Here is a 21,619-nt window from a genome sequence, read left to right as displayed (position 1 = left end):
TTCGTTCCTAATTGGAGTGGTTGGTGTATTCCATACTTCTAGCGATTGGATTTCACTCAAAACTCACCAAATGACTCCTCCCACCATATTATGATGTTGCCCAAGTTTTGGGCTCGATCCGAAATCAATAGGTGTTCCAAATATGACAATTCAAGTTCAACGGCAGTTCGTTCCTAAATGGAGTGGTTGGTCTATTCCACACTTCTAGCGATTGGATTTCACTCAAAACTCACCAAATGACTCCTCCCACCCTATTATGATGTTGCCCAGGTTTTGGGCTCGATCCGAAATCAATAGGTGTTCCAAATTGGACAATTCAAGTTCAACGGCTGTGCGTTCCTAATTGGAGTGGTTGGTGTATTCCATACTTCTAGCGATTGGATTTCACTCAAAACTCACCAAATGACTCCTCCCACCATATTATGATGTTGCCCAAGTTTTCGTCTCGATCCGAAATCAATAGGTGTTCCAAATTGAACAATTCAAGTTCAACAGCAGTTCGTTCCTAATTGGAGTGGTTGGTGTATTCCATACTTCTAGCGATTGGATTTCACTCAAAACTCACCAAATGACTCCTCCCATCAAATTATGATGTTTCCCAAGTTTTGGGATCGATCCGAAATCAATAGGTGTTCCAAATTGGACCATTCATGTTCAACGGCAGTTCGTTCCTAATTGGAGTGGTTGGTGTATTCCATACTTCTGGCGATTGGATTTCACTCAAAACTCACCAAATGACTCCTCCGACCATACTATGATGTTGCCCAAGTTTTGGGCACGATCTGAAATCAATAGGTGTGAGAAATTGGACAATTCAAGTTCAACAGCAGTTCGTTCCTAATTGGAGTGGTTGGTGTATTCCATACTTCTAGCGATTGGATTTCACTCAAAACTCACCAAATGACTCCTCCCACCATATTATGATGTTGCCCAAGTTTTGGGCTCGATCCGAAATCAATAGGTGTGAGAAATTGGACAATTCAAGTTCAACGGAAGTTCGTTCCTAATTGGAGTGGTTGGTGTATTCCATACTTCTAGCGATTGGATTTCACTCAAAACTCACCAAATGACTCCTCCCACCATATTATGATGTTGCCCAAGCTTTGGGCTCGATCCGAAATCAATAGGTGTGAGAAATTGGACAATTCAAGTTCAACGGCAGTTCGTTCCTAATTGGAGTGGTTGGTGTATTCCAAACTTCTAGCGATTGGATTTCACTCAAAACTCACCAAATGACTCCTTCCACCATATTATAATGTTGCCCAAGTTTTGGGCTCGATCCGAAATCAATAGGTGTGAGAAATTGGACAATTCAAGTTCCACGGCAGTTCGTTCCTAATTGGAGTGGTTGGTGTATTCCATACTTCTAGCGATTGGATTTCACTCAAAACTCACCAAATGACTCTTCCCACCATATTATGATGTTGCCCAAGTTTGGGGCTCGATCCGAAATCAATAGGTGTGAGAAATTGGACAATTCAAGTTCAACGGCAGCTCGTTCCTAATTGGAGTGGTCGGTATATTCCATACTTCTAGCGATTGGATTTCACTCAAAACTCACCAAATAACTCCTCCCACCATATTATGATGTTGCACAAGTTTGGGGTTCCGTCCGAAATCAATGGGTGTGAGAAATTGGACAATTCAAGTTCAACGGCAGTTCGTTCCTAATTGGAGTGGTCGGTATATTCCATACTTCTAGCGATTTGATTTCACTCAAAACTCATCAAATGACTCCTCCCACCATATTATGATGTTGCCCAAGTTTTGGGCTCAATCCGAAATCAATAGGTGTTCCAAATTGGACCATTCATGTTCAACGGCAGTTCGTTCCTAATTGGAGTGGTTGGTGTATTCCATACTTCTGGCGATTGGATTTCACTCAAAACTCACCAAATGACTCCTCCGACCATACTATGATGTTGCCCAAGTTTTGGGCACGATCCAAAATCAATAATTGTTCCAAATTGGACAATTCAAGTTCAACGGCAATTCGTTCCTAATTGGAGTGGTTGGTGTATTCCATACTTCTAGCGATTGGATTTCACTCAAAACTCACCAAATGACTCCTCCCACCATATTATGATGTTGCCCAAGTTTTGGACTGTTGCTTCGAATCAGCTGCACCAAAATGGTTTCAACTGCATCCTCAACTTGTGATACTCGCAAGTGCACGAGCCTTTTGGTAGTATAGCATATGTAAGTGCGAGGTCGATCCCACGAGGATTGGTGATTGAATGATCCAATTTGTTTCCCCTACACAAAATAGAAATGAAAAAAAGAAAATAAATAAAACAAGAAAGAATGAAATAACTCAAGCAAATAAGTTCCCAAGTTCAATTAGATTAACGGATTGATTCTAGCTAAAGTATGATTAAGCCATGGTGTTTGGTCATAACCTTGTGTTCCTAATTCCCTAATTTGATCATTTGTTGTCTAACCTAAAACTAAGCATTAGGAACCCATTAAGCATAGAAGAACAATTTAAACAACCAAGCATGTATCTAATCCCTGTTGTCGAATGTCCATACATACTCTTCCTATTCATAGTTCAATTCGAATTAAAGCATGGTGTCTACTCTTAATTCAAACCAAGATAGCTAACATGCAAGCCTAAATGGTGATCAATCATTCAAACTAGCATATTAACTTATAAGCATAATGAATAAGAACAAAAATCATAATTGAAACTTGGAAACTAATTAAACTTGAATACTTAAGAAAGAATGTACATTACAAATAAAAGTAAAGTAGAACTTGAAAAACTTAAGGAGAATTTCAGCACAAATATTTCATTACAACAATTGAAAACTAGAAAGGAAACTAAGAGAATTTGAGGGAGAGAAGGGAAGGGAGCTCTAGAGAAGTGTTTGAGAGCTCCCCCCCTTGGGGTGTGTTTTGAAGCTTGAAGGCTTCTCTATTTATAGGGCTAAGAGGGAGGAACAACATGATGAAATCCAACACCACCATTCCTCTTTTAATACAACCCATAACTCACACTTCATCTTGTCTATGTTAATGTGGTTGGAATCAATCTCATCCCATACTTCTTTTGCTGCACCTCAAGCATCCTCACATGGGTTCAAAGGTCATCAGTTGTGGCTGCCTTTGCTGCCAACCCATGTGGTTGCCTTTTGGTTGCCAACCCATGTGGTTGCCTTTTGGTTGCTGAAAAACGAGTTTTCTGAACCAGTCTTGGTGTAGGAAGGCCAGAGGTTTCAAAACGTATCCAATGGTGCTCAAATTTGGATATGTTATACTAGACACCCATTGGAACAACTTCTATGAAGAAAGTATTCCCATCGGAGCAGTAGAAGTGTGCGTTTTGGGCCTTGCAAGTTGGCAGCCGAACAGAGACTGGAATTGACTTCATTTTATTTCTTTGCTTTACATGCATGCACATGCTTTCTCTATAATAACTCCAGCATGTACCAACTTGCTCCTTTAGAATTTCATAGCTGGAATGCCTCCCCACTTCACTCATTATGTTGGATCCAAAGTCAGTTGCAGCATGGGTGAGGCACATGGCTTAAAGGAGGAGATAAGGCTCAAAGCTGGCAGCTGCAAATCCTGCTGAGCAAGGTTGGGTGTTGGACGGGCTGAGCACTCCACAAATGTCCGATTGGGCTGAAATTTGGATATGTTGTAGTAGACACCCATTGGAACAAGTTTCATGAAGATCTTCACCTCATTCGAGCCCCATAGCATGCTGATCCAAGGCCAAGAAGTTGACCTACGAAATTGGGCTGGAAAGGGGTTGTAGCCAAAATGTGTTTGTCTTTAAGCTCATATTCCTCATATGCCAATCAGCCCTTAACATGCATGGATTGCATCAAATGTTATCTCTTGCTATCTTAACCTACAAAACACACAAACATAGGTAAGTGACTCAAAATAAAGAGAAACTAAGCAAAATCACTAAATAAAGAAGGCATGCAAGTGTATGAAATTATGGACTTATCAAAATAGAAAATGAATTAAAAGCACAAGTTTAACTCAATAACATAACCAAATCATAAGCTAGAAGGGTACAAAATGATATACAATTATGAACCGATCATGGACTCGATCCGAAATCAATACGTGTTCCAAATTGGACAATTCAAGTTCAACGGCAGTTCGTTCCTAATTGGAGTGGTTGGTGTATTCCATACTTCTAGCGATTGGATTTCACTCAAAACTCACCAAATGACTCCTCCCACCATATTATGATGTTGCCCAAGTTTTGGGCTCGATCCGAAATCAATAGGTGTTCCAAATATGACAATTCAAGTTCAACGGCAGTTCGTTCCTAAATGGAGTGGTTGGTCTATTCCACACTTCTAGCGATTGGATTTCACTCAAAACTCACCAAATGACTCCTCCCACCCTATTATGATGTTGCCCAGGTTTTGGGCTCGATCCGAAATCAATAGGTGTTCCAAATTGGACAATTCAAGTTCAACGGCTGTGCGTTCCTAATTGGAGTGGTTGGTGTATTCCATACTTCTAGCGATTGGATTTCACTCAAAACTCACCAAATGACTCCTCCCACCATATTATGATGTTGCCCAAGTTTTCGTCTCGATCCGAAATCAATAGGTGTTCCAAATTGAACAATTCAAGTTCAACAGCAGTTCGTTCCTAATTGGAGTGGTTGGTGTATTCCATACTTCTAGCGATTGGATTTCACTCAAAACTCACCAAATGACTCCTCCCATCAAATTATGATGTTTCCCAAGTTTTGGGATCGATCCGAAATCAATAGGTGTTCCAAATTGGACCATTCATGTTCAACGGCAGTTCGTTCCTAATTGGAGTGGTTGGTGTATTCCATACTTCTGGCGATTGGATTTCACTCAAAACTCACCAAATGACTCCTCCGACCATACTATGATGTTGCCCAAGTTTTGGGCACGATCTGAAATCAATAGGTGTGAGAAATTGGACAATTCAAGTTCAACAGCAGTTCGTTCCTAATTGGAGTGGTTGGTGTATTCCATACTTCTAGCGATTGGATTTCACTCAAAACTCACCAAATGACTCCTCCCACCATATTATGATGTTGCCCAAGCTTTGGGCTCGATCCGAAATCAATAGGTGTGAGAAATTGGACAATTCAAGTTCAACGGCAGTTCGTTCCTAATTGGAGTGGTTGGTGTATTCCATACTTCTAGCGATTGGATTTCACTCAAAACTCACCAAATGACTCCTCCCACCATATTATGATGGTGACCAAGTTTTGGGCTCGATCCGAAATCAATAGGTGTTCCAAATTGGACAATTCAAGTTCCACGGCAGTTCGTTCCAAATTGGAGTGGTTGCTGTATTCCAAACTTCTAGCGATTGGATTTCACTCAAAACTCACCAAATGACTCCTTCCAGCATATTATAATTTTGCCCAAGTTTTGGGCTCGATCCGAAATCAATAGGTGTGAGAAATTGGACAATTCAAGTTCAACGGCAGTTCGTTCCTAATTGGAGTGGTTGGTGTATTCCATACTTCTAGCGTTTGGATTTCACTCAAAACTCACCAAATGACTCCTCCCACCATATTATGAACAGCCCAAGTTTTCGTCTCGATCCAAAGTCAATAGGTGTTCCAAATTGGACAATTCAAGTTCAACGGCGGTTCGTTCCTAATTGGAGTGGTTGGTGTATTCCATACTTCTAACGATTGGATTTCACTCAAAACTCACCAAATGACTCCTCCCACCATGTTATGATGTTGCCCAAGCTTTGGGCTCGATCCGAAATCAATAGGAGTGAGAAATTGGACAATTCAAGTTCAACGGGAGTTCGTTCCTAATTGGAGTGGTTGGTGTATTCCACACTTCTAGCGATTGGATTTCACTCAAAACTCACCAAATGACTCCTCCCACCATATTATGATGTTGCCCAAGTTTTGGGCTCGATCCGAAATCAATAGGTGTGAGAAATTGGACAATTCAAGTTCAACGGCAGTTCGTTCCTAATTGGAGTGGTTGGTGTATTCCATACTTCTAGCGATTGGATTTCACTCAAAACTCACCAAATGACTCCTCCCACCATATTATGAACAGCCCAAGTTTTCGTCTCGATCCAAAGTCAATAGGTGTTCCAAATTGGACAATTCAAGTTCAACGGCGGTTCGTTCCTAATTGGAGTGGTTGGTGTATTCCATACTTCTAGCGATTGGATTTCACTCAAAACTCACCAAATGACTCCACCCACCAAATTATGATGTTGCCCAAGTTTTCGTCTCGATCCGAAATCAATAGGTGTTCCAAATTGGACAATTCAAGTTCAACGAGAGTTCGTTCCTAATTGGAGTGGTTGGTGTATTCCATACTTCAAGCGATTGGATTTCACTCAAAACTCACCAAACGACTCCTCCCATCATATTATGATGTTGCCCAAGTTTTGGGCTCGATCCGAAATCAATAGGTGTGAGAAATTGGACAATTCAAGTTCAACGGCAGTTCGTTCCTAATTGGAGTGGTCGGTGTATTCCATACTTCTAGCGACTGGATTTCCCTCAAAACTCACCAAATGACTCCTCCCACCATATTATGATGTTGCCCAAGTTTTGGGCTCGATCCGAAACCAATAGGTGTGAGAAATTGGACAATTCAAGTTCAACGGCAGTTCGTTCCTAATTGGAGTGGTTGGTGTATTCCATACTTCTAGCGATTGGATTTCACTCAAAACTCACCAAATGACTCCTCCTACCATATTATGATGGTGCCCAAGTTTTGGGCTCGATCCGAAATCAATAGGTGTGAGAAATTGGACAATTCAAGTTCCACGGCAGTTCGTTCCGAATTGGAGTGGTTGGTGTATTCCATACTTCTAGCGATTGGATTTCACTCAAAACTCACCAAATGACTCCTCCCACCATATTATGAACAGCCCAAGTTTTCGTCTCGATCCAAAGTCAATAGGTGTTCCAAATTGGACAATTCAAGTTCAACGGCGGTTCGTTCCTAATTGGAGTGGTTGGTGTATTCCATACTTCTAACGATTGGATTTCACTCAAAACTCACCAAATGACTCCTCCCACCATGTTATGATGTTGCCCAAGCTTTGGGCTCGATCCGAAATCAATAGGAGTGAGAAATTGGACAATTCAAGTTCAACGGCAGTTCGTTCCTAATTGGAGTGGTTGGTGTATTCCACACTTCTAGCGATTGGATTTCACTCAAAACTCACCAAATGACTCCTCCCACCATATTATGATGTTGCCCAAGTTTTGGGCTCGATCCGAAATCAATAGGTGTGAGAAATTGGACAATTCAAGTTCAACAGCAGTTCGTTCCTAATTGGAGTGGTTGGTGTATTCCATACTTCTAGCGATTGGATTTCACTCAAAACTCACCAAATGACTCCTCCCACCATATTATGATGTTGCCCAAGTTTTGGGCTCGATCCGAAATCAATTGGTGTTCCAAATTGGACAATTCAAGTTCAACGACAGTTTGTTCCTAATTGGAGTGGTTGGTGTATTCCATACTTCTAGCGATTGGATTTCACTCAAAACTCACCAAATGACTCCTCCCACCATATTATGATGTTGCCTAAGTTTTGGGCTCGATCCGAAATCAATAGGTGTGAGACATTGGACAATTCAAGTTCAACGGCAGTTCATTCCTAATTGGAGTGGTTGGTGTATTCCGTACTTCTAGCGATTGGATTTCACATAAAACTCACCAAATGACTCCGCCCACCATATTATGTTGTTGCCCAAGTTTTGGGCTCGATCCGAAATCAATAGGTGTGAGAAATTGGACAATTCAAGTTCCACGGCAGTTCATTCCTAATTGGAGTGGTTGGTGTATTCCATACTTCTTGCGATTGGATTTCACTCAAAACTCACCAAATGACTCCTCCCACCATATTATGATGTTGCCCAAGTTTTGGGCTCGATCCGAAATCAATTGGTGTTCCAAATTGGACAATTCAAGTTCAACGACAGTTTGTTCCTAATTGGAGTGGTTGGTGTATTCCATACTTCTAGCGATTGGATTTCACTCAAAACTCACCAAATGACTCCTCCCACCATATTATGATGTTGCCCAAGTTTTGGGCTCGATCCGAAATCAATAGGTGTGAGAAATTGGACAATTCAAGTTCAACGGCAGTTCTTTCCGAATTGGCGTGGTCGGTGTATTCCATACTTCTAGCGATTGGATTTCACTCAAAACTCACCAAATGACTCCTCCCACCATATTATGATGTTGCCCAAGTTTTGGGCTCGATCCGAAATCAATTGGTGTGAGAAATTGGACAATTCAAGTTCAACGACAGTTCGTTCCTAATTGGAGTGGTTGGTGTATTCCATACTTCAAGCGATTGGATTTCACTCAAAACTCACCAAACGACTCCTCCCATCATATTATGATGTTGCCCAAGTTTTGGGCTCGATCCGAAATCAACAGGTGTTCCAAATTGGACAATTCAAGTTCAACGGCAGTTCGTTCCTAATTGGAGTGGTTGGTGTATTCCATACTTCTAGCGATTGGATTTCACTCAAAACTCACCAAATGACTCCGCCCACCATGTTATGATGTTGCCCAAGCTTTGGGCTCGATCCGAAATCAATAGGAGTGAGAAATTGGACAATTCAAGTTCAACGGCAGTTCGTTCCTAATTGGAGTGGTTGGTGTATTCCACACTTCTAGCGATTGGATTTCACTCAAAACTCACCAAATGACTCCTCCCACCATATTATGATGTTGCCCAAGTTTTGGGCTCAATCCGAAATCAATTGGTGTGAGAAATTGGACAATTCAAGTTCAACGTAAGTTCGTTCCTAATTGGAGTGGTTGGTGTATTCCATACTTCTAGCGATTGGATTTCACTCAAAACTCACCAAATGACTCCTCCCACCATATTATGAACAGCCCAAGTTTTCGTCTCGATCCAAAATCAATAGGTGTTCCAAATTGGACAATTCAAGTTCAACGACCGTTCGTTCCTAATTGGAGTGGTTGGTGTATTCCATACTTCAAGCGATTGGATTTCACTCAAAACTCACCAAATGACTCCTCCCACCATATTATGATGTTGCCCAAGTTTTGGGCTCGATCCGAAATCAATAGGTGTGAGAAATTGGACAATTCAAGTTCCACGGCAGTTCGTTCCTAATTGGAGTGGTTGGTGTATTCCATACTTCTAGCGATTGGATTTCACTCAAAACTCACCAAATGACTCCTCCCACCAAATTATGATGTTGCCCAAGTTTTCGTCTTGATCCGAAATCAATAGGTGTTCCAAATTGGACAATTCAAGTTCAACGACAGTTCGTTCCTAATTGGAGTGGTTGGTGTATTCCATACTTCAAGCGATTGGATTTCACTCAAAACTCACCAAACGACTCCTCCCATCATATTATGATGTTGCCCAAGTTTTGGGATCGATCCGAAATCAACAGGTGTTCCAAATTGGACAATTCAAGTTCAACGGCAGTTCGTTCCTAATTGGAGTGGTTGGTGTATTCCATACTTCTAGCGATTGGATTTCACTCAAAACTCACCAAATGACTCCTCCCACCATGTTATGATGTTGCCCAAGCTTTGGGCTCGATCCGAAATCAATAGGAGTGAGAAATTGGACAATTCAAGTTCAACGGCAGTTCGTTCCTAATTGGAGTGGTTGGTGTATTCCACACTTCTAGCGATTGGATTTCACTCAAAACTCACCAAATGACTCCTCCCACCATATTATGATGTTGCCCATGTTTTGGGCTCGATCCGAAATCAATTGGTGTGAGAAATTGGACAATTCAAGTTCAACGGAAGTTCGTTCCTAATTGGAGTGGTTGGTGTATTCCACACTTCTAGCGATTGGATTTCACTCAAAACTCACCAAATGACTCCTCCCACCATATTATGATGTTGCCCAAGTTTTCGTCTCGATCCGAAATCAATAGGTGTGAGAAATTGGACAATTCAAGTTCAACGACCGTTCGTTCCTAATTGGAGTGGTTGGTGTATTCCATACTTCAAGAGATTGGATTTCACTCAAAACTCACCAAACGACTCCTCCCATCATATTATGATGTTGCCCAAGTTTTGGGCTCGATCTGAAATCAATTGGTGTGAGAAATTGGACACTTCAAGTTCAACGGCAGTTCGTTCCTAATTGGAGTGGTTGGTGTATTCCACACTTCTAGCGATTGGATTTCACTCAAAACTCACCAAATGACTCCTCCCACCATATTATGATGTTGCCCAAGTTTTGGGCTCGATCCGAAATCAATAGGTGTGAGAAATTGGACAATTCAAGTTCCACGGCAGTTCGTTCCTAATTGGAGTGGTTGGTGTATTCCATACTTCTAGCGATTGGATTTCACTCAAAACTCACCAAATGACTCCTCCCACCAAATTATGATGTTGCCCAAGTTTTCGTCTCGATCCGAAATCAATAGGTGTTCCAAATTGGACAATTCAAGTTCAACGACAGTTCGTTCCTAATTGGAGTGGTTGGTGTATTGCATACTTGAAGCGATTGGATTTCACTCAAAACTCACCAAACGACTCCTCCCATCATATTATGATGTTGCCCATGTTTTGGGCTCGATCCGAAATCAACAGGTGTTCCAAATTGGACAATTCAAGTTCAACGGCAGTTCGTTCCTAATTGGAGTGGTTGGTGTATTCCATACTTCTAGCGATTGGATTTCACTCAAAACTCACCAAATGACTCCTCCCACCATGTTATGATGTTGCCCAAGCTTTGGGCTCGATCCGAAATAAATAGGAGTGAGAAATTGGACAATTCAAGTTCAACGGCAGTTCGTTCCTAATTGGAGTGGTTGGTGTATTCCACACTTCTAGCGATTGGATTTCACTCAAAACTCACCAAATGACTCCTCCCACCATATTATGATGTTGCCCATGTTTTGGGCTCGATCCGAAATCAATTGGTGTGAGAAATTGGACAACTCAAGTTCAACGGAAGTTCGTTCCTAATTGGAGTGGTTGGTGTATTTCACACTTCTAGCGATTGGATTTCACTCAAAACTCACCAAATGACTCCTCCCACCATATTATGATGTTGCCCAAGTTTTCGTCTCGATCCGAAATCAATAGGTGTGAGAAATTGGACAATTCAAGTTCAACGACCGTTCGTTCCTAATTGGAGTGGTTGGTGTATTCCATACTTCAAGCGATTGGATTTCACTCAAAACTCACCAAACGACTCCTCCCATCAGATTATGATGTTGCCCAAGTTTTGGGCTCGATCCGAAATCAACAGGTGTTCCAAATTGGACAATTCAAGTTCAATGGCAGTTCGTTCCTAATTGGAGTGGTTGGTGTATTCCATACTTCTAACGATTGGATTTCACTGAAAACTCACCAAATGACTCCTCCCACCATGTTATGATGTTGCCCAAGCTTTGGGCTCGATCCGAAATCAATAGAAGTGAGAAATTGGACAATTCAAGTTCAACGGCAGTTCGTTCCTAATTGGAGTGGTTGGTGTATTCCACACTTCTAGCGATTGGATTTCACTCAAAACTCACCAAATGACTCCTCCCACCATATTATGATGTTGCCCAAGTTTTGGGCTCGATCCGAAATCAATAGGTGTGAGAAATTGGACAATTCAAGTTCAACGGCAGTTCGTTCCTAATTGGAGTGGTTGGTGTATTCCATACTTCTAGCGATTGGATTTCACTCAAAACTCACCAAATGACTCCTCCCACCATATTATGAACAGCCCAAGTTTTCGTCTCGATTCAAAATCAATAGGTGTTCCAAATTGGACAATTCAAGTTCAACGACAGTTCGTTCCTAATTGGAGTGGTTGGTGTATTCCATACTTCAAGCGATTGGATTTCACTCAAAACTCACCAAACGACTCCTCCCATCATATTATGGTGTTGCCCAAGTTTTCGTCTCGATCCGAAATCAATAGGTGTTCCAAATTGGACAATTCAAGTTCAACGACAGTTCGTTCCTAATTGGAGTGGTTGGTGTATTCCATACTTCAAGCGATTGGATTTCACTCAAAACTCACCAAATGACTCCGCCCACCATATTATGATGTTGCCCAAGTTTTGGTCTCGATCCGAAATCAATAGGTGTTTCAAATTGGACAATTCAAGTTCAACGACAGTTCGTTCCTAATTGGAGTGGTTGGTGTATTCCATACTTCTAGCGATTGGATTTCACTCAAAACTCACCAAAGGACTCCTCCCACAAAATTATGATGTTGCCCAAGTTTTCGTCTCGATCCGAAATCAATAGGTGTTCCAAATTGGACAATTCAAGTTCAACGACAGTTCGTTCCTAATTGGAGTGGTTGGTGTATTCCATACTTCAAGCGATTGGATTTCACTCAAAACTCACCAAATGACTCCGCCCACCATATTATGATGTTGCCCAAGTTTTGGTCTCGATCCGAAATCAATAGGTGTTTCAAATTGGACAATTCAAGTTCAACGACAGTTCGTTCCTAATTGGAGTGGTTGGTGTATTCCATACTTCTAGCGATTGGATTTCACTCAAAACTCACCAAATGACTCCTCCCACAAAATTATGATGTTGCCCAAGTTTTCGTCTCGATCCGAAATCAATAGGTGTTCCAAATTGGACAATTCAAGTTCAACGACAGTTCGTTCCTAATTGGAGTGGTTGGTGTATTCCATACTTCAAGCGATTGGATTTCACTCAAAACTCACCAAACGACTCCTCCCATCATATTATGATGTTGCCCAAGTTTTGGGCTCGATCCGAAATCAACAGGTGTTCCAAATTGGACAATTCAAGTTCAACGGCAGTTCGTTCCTAATTGGAGTGGTCGGTGTATTCCATACTTCTAGCAATTGGATTTCACTCAAAACTCACCAAATGACTCCTCCCACCATATTATGATGTTGCCCAAGTTTTGGGCTCGATCCGAAATCAATAGGTGTTCCAAATTGGACAATTAAAGTTCCACGGCAGTTCGTTCCTAATTGGAGTGGTTGGTGTATTCCAAACTTCTAGCGATTGGATTTCACTCAAAACTCACCAAATGACTCCTTCCACCATATTATAATGTTGCCCAAGTTTTGGGCTCGATCCGAAATCAATAGGTGTGAGAAATTGGACAATTCAAGTTCCACGGCAGTTCGTTCCTAATTGGAGTGGTTGGTGTATTCCATACTTCTAGCGATTGGATTTCACTCAAAACTCACCAAATGACTCCTCCCGCCATATTATGATGTTGCCCAAGTTTTGGGCTCGATCCGAAATCAATAGGGGTGAGAAATTGGACAATTCAAGTTCAACGGCAGTTCGTTCCTAATTGGAGTGGTCGGTATATTCCATACTTCTAGCGATTGGATTTCACTCAAAACTCACCAAATAACTCCTCCCACCATATTATGATGTTGCCCAAGTTTTGGGCTCGATCTGAAATCAATAGGTGTGAGAAATTGGACAATTCAAGTTCAACGGCAGTTCGTTCCTAATTGGAGTGGTTGGTGTATTCCATACTTCTAGCGATTGGATTTCACTCAAAACTCACCAAATGACTCCTCCCACCATATTATGATGTTGCCCAAGTTTTGGGCTCGATCCGAAATCAATAGGTGTGAGAAATTGGACAATTCAAGTTCCACGGCAGTTCGTTCCTAATTGGAGTGGTTGGTGTATTCCATACTTCTAGCGATTGGATTTCACTCAAAACTCACCAAATGACTCCTCCCACCAAATTATGATGTTGCCCACGTTTTCGTTTCGATCCGAAATCAGTAGGTGTTCCAAATTGGACAATTCAAGTTCAACGACAGTTCGTTCCTAATTGGAGTGGTTGGTGTATTCCATACTTCTAGCGATTGGATTTCACTCAAAACTCACCAAATGACTCCTCCCACAAAATTATGATGTTGCCCAAGTTTTCGTCTCGATCCGAAATCAATAGGTGTTCCAAATTGGACAATTCAAGTTCAACGACAGTTCGTTCCTAATTGGAGTGGTTGGTGTATTCCATACTTCAAGCGATTGGATTTCACTCAAAACTCACCAAATGACTCCTCCCACCATATTATGATGTTGCCCATGTTTTGGGCTCGATCCGAAATCAATAGGTGTTACAAATTGGACAATTCAAGTTCCACGGCAGTTCGTTCCTAATTGGAGTGGTTGGTGTATTCCAAACTTCTAGCGATTCGATTTCACTCAAAACTCACCAAATGACTCCTTCCACCATATTATAATGTTGCCCAAGTTTTGGGCTCGATCCGAAATCAATAGTTGTGAGAAATAGGACAATTCAAGTTCCACGGCAGTTCGTTCCTAATTGGAGTGGTTGGTGTATTCCATACTTCTAGCGATTGGATTTCACTCAAAACTCACCAAATGACTCCTCCCACCATATTATGATGTTGCCCAAGTTTTGGGCTCGATCCGAAATCAATAGGTGTGAGAAATTGGAGAATTCAAGGTCCACGGCAGTTCGTTCCTAATTGGAGTGGTTGGTGTATTCCATACTTCTAGCGATTGGATTTCACTCAAAACTCACCAAATGACTCCTCCCACCAAATTATGATGTTGCCCAAGTTTTCGTCTCGATCCGAAATCAATAGGTGTTCCAAATTGGACAATTCATGTTCAACGACAGTTCGTTCCTAATTGGAGTGGTTGGTGTATTCCATACTTCAAGCGATTGGATTTCACTCAAAACTCACCAAACGACTCCTCCCATCATATTATGATGTTGCCCAAGTTTTGGGCTCGATCCGAAATCAACAGGTGTTCCAAATTGGACAATTCAAGTTCAACGGCAGTTCGTTCCTAATTGGAGTGGTTGGTGTATTCCATACTTCTAGCAATTGGATTTCACTCAAAACTCACCAAATGACTCCTCCCACCATATTATGATGTTGCCCAAGTTTTGGGCTCGATCCGAAATCAATAGGTGTGAGAAATTGGACAATTCAAGTTCAAGGGCAGTTCGTTCCTAATTGGAGTGGTTGGTGTATTCCATACTTCTAGCGATTGGATTTCACTCAAAACTCACCAAATGACTCCTCCCACCATATTATGATGTTGCCCAAGTTTTGGGCTCGATCCGAAATCAATAGGTGTGAGAAATTGGACAATTCAAGTTCAACGACAGTTCGTTCCTAATTGGAGTGGTTGGTGTATTCCATACTTCTAGTGATTGGATTTCACTCAAAACTCACCAAATGACTCCTCCCACCATATTATGATGTTGCCCAAGTTTTGGGCTCGATCCGAAATCAATAGGTGTGAGAAATTGGACAATTCAAGTTCAACGGCAGTTCGTTCCTAATTGGAGTGGTTGGTGTATTCCATACTTCTAGTGATTGGATTTCACTCAAAACTCACCGAATGACTGCTCCCAACATATTATGATGTTGCCCAATTTTTGGGCTCGATCCGAAATGAATAGGTGTTCCAAATTGGACAATTCAAGTTCAACGGCAGTTCGTTCCTAATTGTAGTGGTTGGTTGATCGGTTCATAATTGTATATCATTTTGTACCCTTCTAGCTTATGATTTGGTTATGTGTTTGAGTTAAACTTGTGCTTTTAATCCTTTTTGTGTTTATCTTTCAGTTAATTGACATTTAGGTAACAATGATGACTTTGGATAGGAAATGATGCAATCCATGCATGTTAAGGCTTGATTTGGGTGAATGGAAGAAGGGCTTAAAGACAAACACATTTTGGCTACAACTCCTTTCCAGCCCAATTTCGTAGGTCAGCTTCTTGGCCTTGGATCAGCATGCTATGGGGCTTGTATGAGGTGAAGATCTTCATGAAACTTGTTCCAATGGGTGTCTAGTACAACATATCCAAATTTCAGCCCAATTGGACATTTGTGGAGTGCTCAGCCCGCCCAACACTCAACCCTGCTCAGGAGGATTTACAGCTGCCAGCTTTGTCATGTGCCTCCATGTGCCTCACCCATGCTGCAACTGACTTTGGATCCAACATAATGAGTGAAGTGGGGAGGCATTCCAGCTATGAAAGTCTAAAGGATCAAGTTGGTACATGCTGGAGTTATTATTGAGAAAGCATGTGCATGCATGTAAAGCATAAATGAAATGAAGTCAATTCCAGTCTCTGTTCGGCAGCCAAATTGCAAGGCCCAAAACGCATACTTCTACTACTCCGATGGGAATACTTTCTTCATAGAAGTTGTTCCAATGGGTGTCTACTATAACATATCTAAATTGGAGCCCCATTGGATAAGTTTTGAAACCTCTGGCCTTCCTACACCAAGTCTGGTTCAGAAGACTCGTTTTTGTTCAACAACCAAAAGAAGACCACATGGGTTGGCAGCAAAAGGCAGCCACAATTGATCACCTTTGATCCCATGTGAAGAAAGCTTGAGGTGCAGCAAAAGAAGTATGGGATGGGATTGATTCCAACCACACTAACATAGACAAGATGAAGTGGGAGTTATGGGTTGTATTAAATGAGGAATGGTGGTGTTGGATTTCATCATGATGTTCCTCCCTCTTAGCCCTATAAATAGAGGAGTCTTCAAGCTACAAAATTCACTTCAGCCATCCTCCACACTTCCATCACCAAAACAGCTCCAGAAAACCTCCCTTCCATTTCCCTACGAATTTCCTCTTTCTCAGCCATCACCACTCACTCAAGCTCATCTCAAATCACCTCCATATCCTTCATACATCCTTCTAGACGTGGAGAAGCTCTTGGAGAAGCATTGGACACTACAAGAACTTCATAAAAGGGTTTTTCTACTCTTATGGCATTCATTATGTTTTCCCATTTCTATTTTAGTTTCTTTTCCATTATGAGTAGCTAAATCCATAACTAGGGCTTCGATGTAACCTAACATGAATATTCTGGGTTTATAAGTTTGGAGTTTCAAGTTTGATTCATGATTCATGTTCTTATTCATTATGCTTATAAGTTAACATGCTTGTTTGAATGATTGATCACCATTAGAACTTGTTTGTTAACTATCTTGGTTTGAATTAAGAGTAGACACCATGCTTTAATTCGAATTGAACTATGAATAGGAAGAGTATGTATGGACATTCGACAACAGGGATTAGATACATGCTTGGTTGTTTAAATTGTTCTTCTATGCTTAATGGGTTCCTAATGCTTAATTTTAGGTTAGACAACAAATGATCAAATTAGGGAATTAGGAACACAAGGTTAGGACCAAACACCATGGCCTAATCATACTTTAGCTAGAATCAATCTTTGAATCTGAATTAGACTTGTTACTTGACTCCATATAACCCAGAATTGAATTGTTATGGTGATTCGAATGCCCTAGTCTCCAAATCTGTTTTCCAACTCTTAAAACCACTCTTTGTTACACTTGTTTATTTGCTTTCATTTGCAATTTCAGTTTGCTCACTTCCTTTCACAATCACAATCACTCTCACTTTAATTTCTGTTTTAGACTTAACTTCCTAACTTCTTGAATTCGGTAATCTACGTACATAACTAATTTGAACTTCTCAGTCTTCGTGGGTACGACCTCGTACTTGTCTTGCTATATTACTAATTGCCCCGTACAATTGCGAGTTAACATAATAATTAACAACAAATTTTGGCGCCGTTGCCGGGGACTGAACGAAAGTTCTTCCCTGGTTATGTGCCCAAGGTTACCCTATTTTTTTAGTGTTTCTAATTAATCTAATTTTCTGTTTCAGGTAGTTTATGTCTAAAAGACCGTTCCTTGAACAAGTGAGGTCTTCGTTCCAACGCTCCAGATCTTTGAACGCAGGACCATCGTTGCAACCCAACCGGGTGATCTCTGAAGTTCATAATCGTCTAGAAAGAGAGTTGTCAACTGCAAAAGAGCAAGCTCTTGCCACATTTACAAGTATTGCTCTCCACACTGAACTTCCTGGTTCTTCACCTTCAAATTCGGAAGCAAGTTCAGACCAAGAAGAAGAAGAAGAGATGGCTGCCAATGAGTTCATGGGAGAACTTGATATCCCAACAATTCCAGCATCTCCTTCAAGCATTTTGCTGCCCACTGTAGCTCGAAATTATGAGCTTAAATCTTCTCATCTTAATATGCTGCCTTCCTTTTATGGTTTACCTAATGAAGATCCATTAACTCATATAAAGGATATTTTTAATGTTGTGAGTTCTTTTCCCTTGACAGGTGTGACAGAAGATCAACTTCGAATGAGAGTGTTTCCATACACTTTGAAGGATAAGGCGAAATATTGGTTGAATTCTTTAAAGCCTGGTTCACTCACTACATGGGCTGCCATTCAAAAGAAGTTCTTGGAGAAATACTTCTCCACGCAAAAGACCGACATGCTTAGGGATAAGATCTTGTTATTTGCACAGCAAGATGATGAATCGTTTTGTGAAGCATGGGAGAGATTCAATGGGCTGCTCAACCAATGTCCTCATCATGGGATTCCATTGAAGCTTCAAATGCGTATGTTTTATAAAGGACTAACCCCTTCTAGTCATAATATAGTCACCAATTTTGCAGGTGGTTCTTTTAAAACCAAAACTCCAGAAGAAACATACGAACTCTTTGAGGAGATAGCAATGGAGACCCAACATACGGATACAAGAGGTAAACGTGTTATTAGTGGTTCTAATGATGCTTCTAGTGTGCAGATTTCAAAACTGGAACAAAAGCTAGATGCTCTTCTTGCATTAAACTCAAGAAGCCCTCCGAAGGAAGTGTGTAGTATTTGCGAAACTCCTGACCATGCTACCATAGCTTGTCCACTTGGGGCTGGATATCCAGAATTTGTGCAAGAGCAAGCTAAGTTGGTAAATTCCTACAACCAAGGTCCAAGAAATGATCCATACTCTCAAAGTTATAATCCAGGTTGGAGGAATCATCCAAACTTTTCATGGAGGAATACTCAGAATCAAGCTAATCCCCCTTCATTCCAAAAGCCACAACAAACATCATCATTGGAGGATATAGTTAAGCAGATGGCAATCAACCAATCCAATTTCCAGCAAACTACACAAGCTACCATTGCCAAATTGGAAGTTCAAATAGGCCAATTAGCTGCTGAAATAACTCAAAGAGCACCTGGGAAATGGCCAAGCCAGACCGAGATCAATCCAAAGAACCAAGAAGCCAAGGCCATTCATGTGCTCAGATCAGGTAAGATCATTGATAGTAAAGTTGATTCTAATCTTTCAAATGATGTTGTGATTGTAGAAGATGAAGAGGAGGAGACCACGGCTACAGAAGGGGAACATCTCAAAACTTCTCAATCTGCTCCTAATGCCAAATCAGATTCTCAGGAATCCAAACAATTCCAATTGCATAAGAGAGATGACAAATTTGTGCCACCACATCTTCAAGAAGATAGATACGTGCCACCCGCTCCATATGTTCCACCGATTCCATTTCCAGGCCGTCTTAAGAAAGCAAAGCAAGATAAGGCTTTTAAAGAGATTTATGATATTTTGAGTAAAGTTAATATCAATTTGCCTTTGCTTGATGTTATTGAACAGATTCCTGCATATGGAAAGTTCATCAAGGACTTGAAAACTCACAAGCTCAATTTCGCTCCAAATGAAGATGTAAAGCTTGACCAGAATGTAAGTGCTGTGTTGCAAAGGAAGCTTCCACCAAAACTAGTTGATCCTGGCAGCTTTGACATTCCCATTAACATTGGAGGCAATAAGGTTGGAAGAGCCATGTTGGACTTGGGAGCAAGTGTCAACCTAATGCCATATTCATTGTATCAAAAGCTTGGCTTAGAAGGGATGAAGAAGACTTCAATACGACTTGAACTAGCTGATCATTCTATAAAATATCCAAAAGGTATTGTAGAAGATATTTTAGTTCAAGTTAATACACTAATTCTCCCTGCTGATTTTGTAGTGATGGACATGGAAGACAATCCAAATGGAGATCATGTTGATCGCATTCTCCTAGGCAGGCCATTCATGGCCACTGCAGACACAGTTATCAAAGTGAAAGATAGCACCCTTTCCATGACTGTTCTGGGTGAAACTGTTGAATTTAAAATGCTTAATGCTCTATCTCAACCTTCTATCTCTCTTGATTCTTGCTTTTCAATTGATGTTGTGGATCATGAGGTTTCTTCCAAAATTTTGCAGAGAAAGTCTAATGATGCTCTAGAAGCTGTCTTAACACAAGAAGAGGAAGATCTTTGTGAACCGGAGTTCCAAGAAGTGGTGGCTGCCTTAGAAGTGTTTCAACCATACCCACCATCCTTTAGGCCACCACTTGAGCCTCTTGGACCATCATCCTCGAAATTGGAGCCATCCATTATCACCCCACCAAAGCTAGAACTTAAACCACTGCCCAATCATCTTAAATATACTTATTTGGGTGCTAACGAAACTCTCCCTGTTATAATTGCTGCAGGTCTCACCTCACATGAAGAAGAGAGCTTAATTAAGGTTCTAAAAGAGCATAAAACAGCCATTGGGTGGACCATAGCAGACATCAAAGGAATTAGTCCAAGCATGTGCATGCACCGGATTCTAATGGAAGAAGACAGCAAACCATCCCGTGATGCCCAAAGGAGGCTAAATCCCAACATGAAAGAGGTGGTTAGAGCTGAAGTTTTAAAGCTACTCGATGTAGGAATCATCTACCCAATTTCAGATTCTAAGTGGGTGAGCCCTGTACAAGTTGTTCCGAAGAAGTCCGGAATCACCGTTGTGAAGAATGAGAAGAATGAGATAGTTCCTACACGAACTATCACTGGTTGGAGAGTTTGCATTGATTACAGGAAGTTGAACACATCCACTAGAAAAGATCATTTCCCCTTGCCTTTTATTGATCAAATGCTTGAACGTTTATCTGGCCATGCTTACTATTGTTTTCTTGATGGTTTTTCAGGTTATAATCAAATTCCCATTGCTCCGGAAGACCAAGAGAAAACCACATTCACATGCCCATTTGGTACGTTTGCTTATAGAAGGATGCCATTCGGTTTGTGCAATGCCCCAGCAACTTTCCAAAGATGCATGATGTCAATCTTTTCAGATATGGTGGAACGATTCATTGAGGTATTTATGGATGATTTTTCAGTTTTTGGTTCCTCTTTTGATAATTGTCTTCACCACTTGTCTCTAGTGCTTAAAAGATGCCAGGAAACAAACCTGATTTTGAATTGGGAGAAGTGTCACTTCATGGTGAGACAAGGCATTGTGCTAGGCCATGTGATTTCAAGCAAGGGAATTGAAGTGGATAAAGCCAAGATCGATCTCATCTCAAATCTGCCACCCCCTACCTCTGTGAAAGGAATTAGAAGCTTTCTAGGTCATGCTGGATTCTATAGAAGGTTCATCAAAAATTTCTCAAGCATTACAAGGCCATTGTGTAATCTCCTTGCTAAGGATGCTGTTTTTGAGTTTAATGAAGCTTGCATGGAAGCCTTTACTACCTTGAAGAGGGAGCTAACTTCAGCCCCTATTATCATAGCTCCAGATTGGTCTTTACCATTTGAAATAATGTGTGATGCCTCTGACTTTGCTATTGGTGCAGTTTTAGGTCAAAAGAAGAACAAGCTCCCCCATGTCATTCATTATGCTAGCCGGACCTTGAATGATGCTCAAATCAACTACTCCACAACAGAGAAGGAGTTCCTTGCTGTGGTTTTTGCTTTAGAAAAATTTCGTTCTTATCTTGTTGGTTCTAAAGTAATTGTTTATTCTGACCATGCAGCTCTTAGATACTTG

The 21,619-nt window shown here is 41.1% G+C and overlaps 1 non-coding gene across 1 annotated transcript; it reads right to left on the bottom strand.

Annotated features, from left to right (window-relative positions):
• Positions 1 to 18,238: 18,238 nt before the first annotated feature.
• LOC148294727 (small nucleolar RNA R71) lies at positions 18,239 to 18,345 on the bottom strand. The gene has a single exon (XR_015835609.1). It is a non-coding gene; the product is annotated as a small nucleolar RNA R71 (small nucleolar RNA).
• Positions 18,346 to 21,619: the final 3,274 nt, after the last annotated feature.

Source organism: Prunus avium, chromosome 4 (genome assembly GCF_965620075.1).
Source record: "Prunus avium chromosome 4, drPruAviu1.hap1.1, whole genome shotgun sequence".
Classification (NCBI taxonomy): domain Eukaryota; kingdom Viridiplantae; phylum Streptophyta; class Magnoliopsida; order Rosales; family Rosaceae; genus Prunus; species Prunus avium.
The sequence above is the reverse complement of the archived record's forward strand: the minus strand, read 5'-3'. Positions and strand labels throughout refer to the sequence as shown.